The following is an 8,371-nucleotide window of genomic DNA, read 5'->3' as shown; positions in this document are numbered from 1 at the left end:
CCACAGAAGTCAACTCCATGCTTTGGGTTCCTCAAAGGAGGAGAGTTTTGCTCTCAGTGCTTAGTTTGAAGAAAAAAAAACCAAACAAAACCAAACCCCCAACAAAACTTCTGAAATAATCTTCACAGAAGGGACTAAGCTCACTTTGAGATATTGTAAGCTTTTTAAAGTTAATACTAGTATTTGCAATTGCATTCTATAAAATGCAATTCTACAGTTTCTACAGAGAGACAATGTGCTGATTTAAAGGTAAACCGGCAGGAGAAATGAACCCAACTCGAAAGAGACCACAAGTCAAAGTTACAATTTAATAAAAAATAATAATACAATTATATGTACAAGCAATGGGTTTTAAGCCACAAAACCCAGACATATAACCCAGCACCCTGGGGCATGAACAGAATGGTGCTTGTTGGCCCCCATGCTGAGCCCCACATGGTCCCCCTAAGTCCAAAGGAAAAGGGGGGGGGGAAACCTGTTAGTGAGAGTGCTCGTCACAGTCTAGTTGAGAGTGGTGGTTGCAATCCGGTCCTCCTCTGGATCTGATGAGTGGTACCAGAAGTCCCAAGATCCCAAGATAATGTACACTCAGATTCGAGTGGGAATGCCCAGTACCTCCCCCAGGGCGGGGAGTTCTACAATGGATGGTTGTGAATCATGAGATATTTTTTGAATCCTTGGTGGCCTGTTAGCGACATGACCCCTCAGGCTGGGTGTGGAGGTGCTAATGACTCCCTGGAGGGGAGTTAACATCACCCATAACTATAGCCTGAGGGGTCAGGTGTGCTCTGGGCAGTTGCTGCAAATGGTCTATTGTTAACAGTTCCTGGGAAATGACATAGAGGGTATAGAATACACAGTTTGGGTTACACCCACACAGTGATGAAACTGGTCCCGGCTGCTCTAACTAGGACAGACAACAGGAAGTTTGAGATCAAAGAACTTCGACAATTACTTTGTAGTATCACCAACAGGAACATCTTTTCTCTGAACCTGCAGTGCGCCAAGTCAAATTTGTGCATAAACCTTCACAGGATAATCCTAATCTGAGGTCAGGTGTTTGGGAGCACACCTACTAAAATAATTGGATTAATAAAAGTGTAAAGAAACAAATAAGTACTATTTTCAGCAACTGGACAGTTTTGTCACGGTTTTCCTCCTCACCAAGGGCGTGAGGAGATCCTTTTACATTAACTGTAGCCAAAACACAACTAAAAGAAAAGAGCCCCTTGACCCTTCTACCTCCAAAAAGAAAAAAAAAAAGCATATAAGAGGAGCCTAGACTGGTCAAAAAAAAAAATGGGCATTGCAGTAAAATAATAACACAGTGGGCTCAATCTTCTTAGGTTGCCTAAAAAAAAGTTTGATTTATCTTGATCACAATTTCTAATTCCTGTTACTTGGAACAGTGATTTACTTAGAGAGAAGTCTCTTCCCACAGAGCAAGGTGCAAGACACTCCAACGGTCAGAAACTTTGATGGTGGAACAATTCATTCATATTGCTTTGTAACCTTTTAATCCTTTTTTTTTGTGACTCTTTAGTGGACATTCATAATGTTTAGGCCAGCGTCAAGGCTGGCTGCAATATTATAGTGACAGTTGCACCAATGTCAGAGATAATACAGTTTACTATTATACAGTAAAGATTGTGTCCACCTAAGAGGATCGGGCTGAGAGCGTATGTTCAATCTCTAGCTCCCATGACCTCAGACGCTTTCCTTCTTTCTTCAAAGTATTGCTTTGCATGTGGCCTAAAACTTTCACAGTTAGCTTACCAAATGATTGAGATGGCTCGGTCACCTGTATTCTGCATTATTTGCCATTTCTGCAACCCTTATAGCATCTGGAAACAGTTATAATACAGTACGCTTGCTTGCTTTGGAATTACTGATGATACTATTCTGCAGAATAACAGCAAATCCCTTTAGGACCTAATAAAGCAACCCTTTAATGATAATAGGCACCTTTCAATCAGTGGGTTTTTGAACAACTGATTATTATCTTAATTTTTGATTGTTCTAAATTCTCAGTTACCTTGCCAAGAGGTACCAGATCAGGTGCCTTATAGAATATGCACACATATCCACACTTGCTCTAAGAGCTTTTAGTTTAAAGACTTCATCCCACGCTGCTTCTAGTTATTGTTTTGTTTCCCATTCTAGTCTCCCTAGAAGTGTGTGAGAGTGTTGGAGACTTGGATTCATACTGACTTGGTTCTTCATAGGATCACATTTCTGTGCCCTCATGGTGAAAGGCTCTCTATGGTGCAAGGTAAAAAACACTTTCCCATGGACTTTACTGCTGTAAAAGAGTTTAAAAAGAAAAAGCAACCCAGACCTTGTGGAGGCAAAATAGAATGAGAAATGGGAATAGAATTATATTCCTAATCTTTATAACTTTGATAATATTCAAATAGAACTATAATGTATGGGTATCTAGTCTCTTTGAATCAGAAGGTCATTATTATATGGTCAGAAAACCCCCCAGGTTTTGCTCCAGGGCTATCAATAAATCCTATGTATTTTCACAACAGTAAGTGCCCCAAATAACCAACCTAGACCTTCTGAAGTTGAAGGCTTCCCTACTGCCAGAAGAGGATAACATCTGCATGTTCTGTTTTGTACTTGTACAAAATATTCCCTTCATTCTCTATATAACTAGAATCTGGCACTTTTGATAAGACCCAATAAGTAAGAGATTTGCAATTCTCCTGGCACCTCTTCTTTAAATGCCACTTTATACTGTCATGTAGGAATCGAGTCCTTTTTCTTGTACTTATGAACAACTAAAACTACTTGATCCTAGGCATTATTATTTTTCTGTTCAAATTATCTCCCTCCTTCCTGTTTCCTTTTCTTAATCTCTTCCCCACATTGCATTTACAGCCAAGATGAAGTTGTTGATCAGTCGCCCAAGTAACCAGAGCCCATATTGCTACATCAGTCATAGAAAGATAAAGTTCCATAAAAGCTTTTGCCTACTACTTTGTGAAGTAGATTGTAACATAGTCAATTCTGCTAATAATCTAATTTAAACCTTCAAATTCAGTTCCATATTACTGCATGGGTTTGCTTTAAATCCTTGTTGCAAAGATTTGCAAACTCATTATTTAGATTATGAAAATAGAAACTTCTCTTTCAGTAAGTCCTATGAAATAAAAACTTGGAAATAACATTTTACATGTATATTTATATATAAGTATACATATTTTAGCAGAGATTAGTCAGTCCTATTCTGGGATGCTTCTCGTGTTTGGAAATCTGGATTTGTTTTGCAGGAAAGTAAAAAGTGGAATCACTTTGTGTGTAGACACCACACCAATGACAGGGACAGTTTTTAAAAGTGTGGTGATAGACGAGTAGCAATGTAAGATAATGCCAAATTGTACCACCTACATTGTACTGCTTGACACATGAAAGATATTTTTGCAACATCCCAGTGAATAATAGCTTGCAGTCTCTTCCCTTCTTTTCTCCCTTGAGACCCACAGTTTCTTGTGGAGGATATGTCAGATCTAACAAAAAAATGTGAACAAAGAGACAAAACTTCAGTCATGCAGCACAAATGTACCCAGATTGTTCTTATACTTCTGACAGAGAAAAGCATTTTTTCTCTTAAAAATATTCTCTCTTCATTCTACTTCTTTGCCAACAACCTGATATAAAACATAGGTTAGGGACTCAGCAAGTCAAGAGGGGAGTTGTGTGGGTACCTTAGCAATGGTGTTATTATAAAAAAGAAATCTTGCCCACATGAAATATTGAAAAGCAACCATAGTAGCTGTGGAGCAATATTAAAGACTGCTAATTCTGTTTGGTTTTGGTCTTTAATAAGATGAGACACTCTTATGACAGCTGGTTGGCTTGCATTTCTCCAAAATCGAAACAAAATTCAAGTTTCTCTGAAAAAAAAGGAGAAAATATGCTTTGAATTAAAAAAAATGCAGTTGGGGAAGAATAAAAAATAATATACTATGTTAATACTGGTTAAATGCAAGAGGTTTATTCAGAATTTTTTCAAACAAGATGTTAATTAACATCTTACGGGGGTTATCTTCTGAAGGGAAAACTTCCTTTGGTACAAAATAGTTTATGTGGAATTTTTCTTCTAGGTGAGCTGGGTGACATAGTACTGTGTTGCATTAAGGAGTGTTTTATTGTGCAGCATGAAGATGATGAGTTTTGACAAGTTAACATATTGCCATTGAATAAAGGTGTTATACTCATTTAATGGAAGGAGATGCAAGTTATTCTCCACACTGCCCTCAGTCTACAGAGGCACAGCTAGGAACCCTGTGAGAGGATTTTACAAAAAGAAATTAAAATAGACTGCTCTTGTTAAAATTAGCATCTTTCTTTATTTATTATTTGTCAAATATTTTAAGATCACTTTTGACAACCTGTAATGGCAAGGGATGCACCTTAGGACTATTGCTATTTGTGCTCCCCTTTCCTTCTGTACCTGGGAGAGACTGCAATATATATACTTAAATTAATGGCTTAAATTCAAGGATCTGAATGTGTCATGCAGGTCATTTATTTATAGCAAGCTGCCCGACGAACATGGCTTGGAGGGGATGAAAATGCATTCTACATGCGTGAAAGGCAGCAGATGGATTTATTGACTTCAGATGCAGTCAGAGGACACAAAGTGACATTTATTCCTTAAGAACCAGACACCATAGAATTTACTAGTCTGTATATCTACAGTAACACAACAGATTGTGACTGAAAGGTTTAGCCACCTTATGTACTTGTGTTTAATTTAAATCAGTTAGTATTGTGTTCAATGTTTATGTTTCTATCCTGCTAATCCATTTTTTTGCAATTTTTTTTGTTTTGATTACTTTGTATGAAACAACCTGAATTTGGAGTCTGTTCCATATTAAAGATTACTTGCTTCCAATTCTTCACCACCTCAATGAACATTTTTATTCCTTCAGGAAGAAAATCTAAGAATTGACTCCATGTGGATGTGACATACAACAAAACCTAACAGATGAATTTTAGGCATAAGCAAAGAAAGAACACAAAATAGCCCAATTGGATTGACCATTATCTAATAGAAAGTTGTCTGGCATGATGCTTCTTCTGCCTTTCATGTCTCTCCAATTTTCTTCTGTCTTGAACAAATCATCATCATCATCATCATCATGGCTAGGCTTCGCAAACGAAGATTGGGGAAGGGCTCTATCCACACTTGTTACAAGCACGCTGGTGGCTAATAAGGCCAATATGAGATAGACATGTCCAATTGCAAAAGGCACAGCAGAAAGACTCCTTAGGTGGTGTATTCTGCAAGACACGGTTCTTTCTGCGCTGTCTTTTCTCCTCGAGAGTGATCCTGCGGGCGTTCTCAAAGGCATCAGCAGCGTTACAGATGGTGTGTCTCCAGACCTCCCGATTGGAGGCCAGAGTAGACCAGTTATGGTGATCAATATGGCCAAGGCTGAGATGTTGTTTCAGGGAGTCCTTGTATCTCCTCTTTGGGGCTCCTCTCTTGTGGCAGCTGGTGGCAAGTTCACCATAAAGCAAGATCTTAGGGAGGCGGTGGGTCCTTCATCCTTGAGATGTGCCCTGCCCAGCGCAGCTGTGTTCTCAGCAACATGCCCTCAATACTTGTGACTGCTGCTTGTTCTAGAACAGATGTACTGGTCACATAATCTGACCAGTGAATGTTTAGGATTGTTCGGAGGCAGCGGTGATGGAAGCGTTCTAAGAGTCGCAGATGGTGGCGGTAGATGACCCATGATTTGGATCCATATAAAAGAATAGACAGCACAATGGCTCTGTAAACACTGATCTTTGTACTTTTCTTCAAGTGTTTATTATGCCATACTCTTTTATGGAGTTTTCCAAAAGCACTATATGCCTTTGCTAACCTGTTGTCTATCTCTCCATCAATTTTACCATCCGAGGAGATGAGGCTACCTGGGTAATTAAACTGCTAGACTGATTTGAGCTCTGCTGGACTGATTTGAGCTCTGATTGGCCAATGGTGATATGGGGATGATGGAAGACTTCCTGAGGTGCAGGTTGATAGAGAACTTGTGTCTTCTTTAAGCTGACTTCCAGCCCAAAGAGCTCAGCAGCATCTGCAAAGCAGGATGTTAAACGCTGCAGAGCTGCTTCTGTGTGGGCGACGAGGGTGGCGTCATCAGCATAAAGCAGCTCCCAGACAAGATGATTTAAGGTCTTAGTGTGGGCCTTCAGTTGCCTTAGGTTGAATAGGCTTCCATCAGTACAGTACTTGAACAAATGCAAATGAGTATAATAACTTGGGTTGGTTTTCCTGTAGTGTCTGGGCTTACACACCTCTACTACATTTTTCTAAACTATTTTTCCAGCTTTCTTCAAATGGAAGTACTTTTAAACTTCCATTTTATCAGTCTGCAAATATTTCACACCCTTTTTTCAAAATAATTCCCTCATTTGTACTAAAATTTTCAATCAGATATTTCCTTGAGCTTGCAGAATAATCATGATCTAATAGAGGTAAACAAACAAAACACCTTACCCTTAGGACTGAGCATAAACTATTTATACTGCATTTTATGAATGCCTAAAAATCACTACCCAATACCATACCTGCATGAAGAACTAATTTCAGCTTCATTGCCTTCTGTGGAGCTGCAGAAATTATATATTTAGTCTGATGATCGTAAGAGTATGAAAGAGTGTGTCTTTCTTACTTTTTCATTTATTTCTGCCTTCTTGTATTCACTTTCTTTCTTGAGTTGGTTGAGTGAATTAGAAAGCTGTATGTGAAGAAGAAACCTATATACTCTTTTCATTTCTTTGCTGATGGGAAGGCTCTGCACAGGCACAAAGAGCACACCACCACAGCGCTGTGTCTGCTAGACACATACACTCCTCCTCTCTTCAGTCCTGTCTCTCCTTCCCTTTAACTAGCCTTCAGTGGCCTTTCCCATTTGCATTTTCCCTCCTTTGAAATGTCATCTCCGTCCTACTGCTCAGTTCCACCAACATACTTCTCCTCATTACTACCAATTCCTTTCCCAGCAGGATAAATATAGCTGAATAACTGCATGCCTTGGCCACTTTTATATTGTAGTCCCAGTCCTGTGTAATAACTCTCCCTGCTTAGGCATAGACTTTGCCCTGGAGAACTCAAAACCACTAGCTACATGGAAGCAGGAGGAAGTGTGAAAGGAGATACCACTCTGCCAGAGTACAGAAGGTGAAGAATGCTGAAGTCTGCCTTTTCATGGCAAAACAGAGGTTGGGGTGACGGGACTGATCTTCCCATGGACACCTATGGCATGAACCAGCTTTGAACAGATGACTGGCGTCTTGGACTTCTCCTCCCTTCTACACTCAGCAGGAGACTTGATTAGAAAATAGAAAAGAAGCCTGATGCACCCTTGAGGGAAAGTTAGCTGATAAAATCTGTAATGAAGTACCTCTCTTTTGCTGTTTATCCTCATTTCGTTTGCTAAGCAAGAATTTTCCTGGGTCTGTGGAGTGTCTTAATTTAAAAATGTTCCCATTTTTTTAGCAGCTGCACCTTCTTCAGCTTCAACAATTCAATGTTTAAAATTGATATCAGCATTAGGCAGGCTCTGCATGCTTTCATCCCGTCATTTCAGAGGGAGAATTATCATATGTCTTACCCCAGTAACTGCAGATTACTAAGGCTCCCCAAGAAAGTGAAGGCTACAGACACGTGGATAACCTTTTTGAATCAGCCCACTTCAAAGGTATCATATCTGAGATAGTAAGATGCAAATAAGCAACATTTTATCTCACAGTAAACAACCAGCTTATGAAAATAAGCTGGGAGGGGAGGGAAATCATCTTACAGCTTCTGCACAGCCCTTTTTGAAGACACATTCAAGATCATTAAGCAGAAATCACCAGCTCAGGGCAAAGCTGGCAGTTCTGCTTCCCTACTCCAAAAAGCCTCCCCTCTCTTAAAGACACTGGACTGAGAGAAGCCTGGTAAAGCCTGGTAGGGCTTGTTTTCTTCAGACCCCCACAGAAGATGTGAGAAACCCTTTTCACCCTTCTAGAGGCCAAACAGAAAGATTTCAACAACCAGAGCACAGAGTCTGAGGCTGCTCAAAGCTATGGTGCTATCTTTTTTCCCATTAGCCTATCAGGTTTGGGGTTTTGTTTTTGCCTATTATAATGCTAAGGGAGGTTCTGCAAAGTTCTGCATGTCAGTGCCATGTTTGTCCCTGAATCTGTTGTAACCCAATGCAAAATAGGCTATTCATGTGTCTTAGGAAGAAGCCAAATCCTGCAAGTGCTATTTATATGCCTAGATGAGTTGATGAAAGGGGTTAACTGTATCCCAAATACTTGGAATCATTAATCATTGCATTGTTAATAGCAGCAGCACCACTTT

Source organism: Chiroxiphia lanceolata, chromosome 2, assembly GCF_009829145.1.
Source record: "Chiroxiphia lanceolata isolate bChiLan1 chromosome 2, bChiLan1.pri, whole genome shotgun sequence".
In the NCBI taxonomy this organism is placed as follows: Eukaryota; Metazoa; Chordata; class Aves; order Passeriformes; family Pipridae; genus Chiroxiphia; species Chiroxiphia lanceolata.
This window is presented reverse-complemented; position numbering follows the sequence as displayed.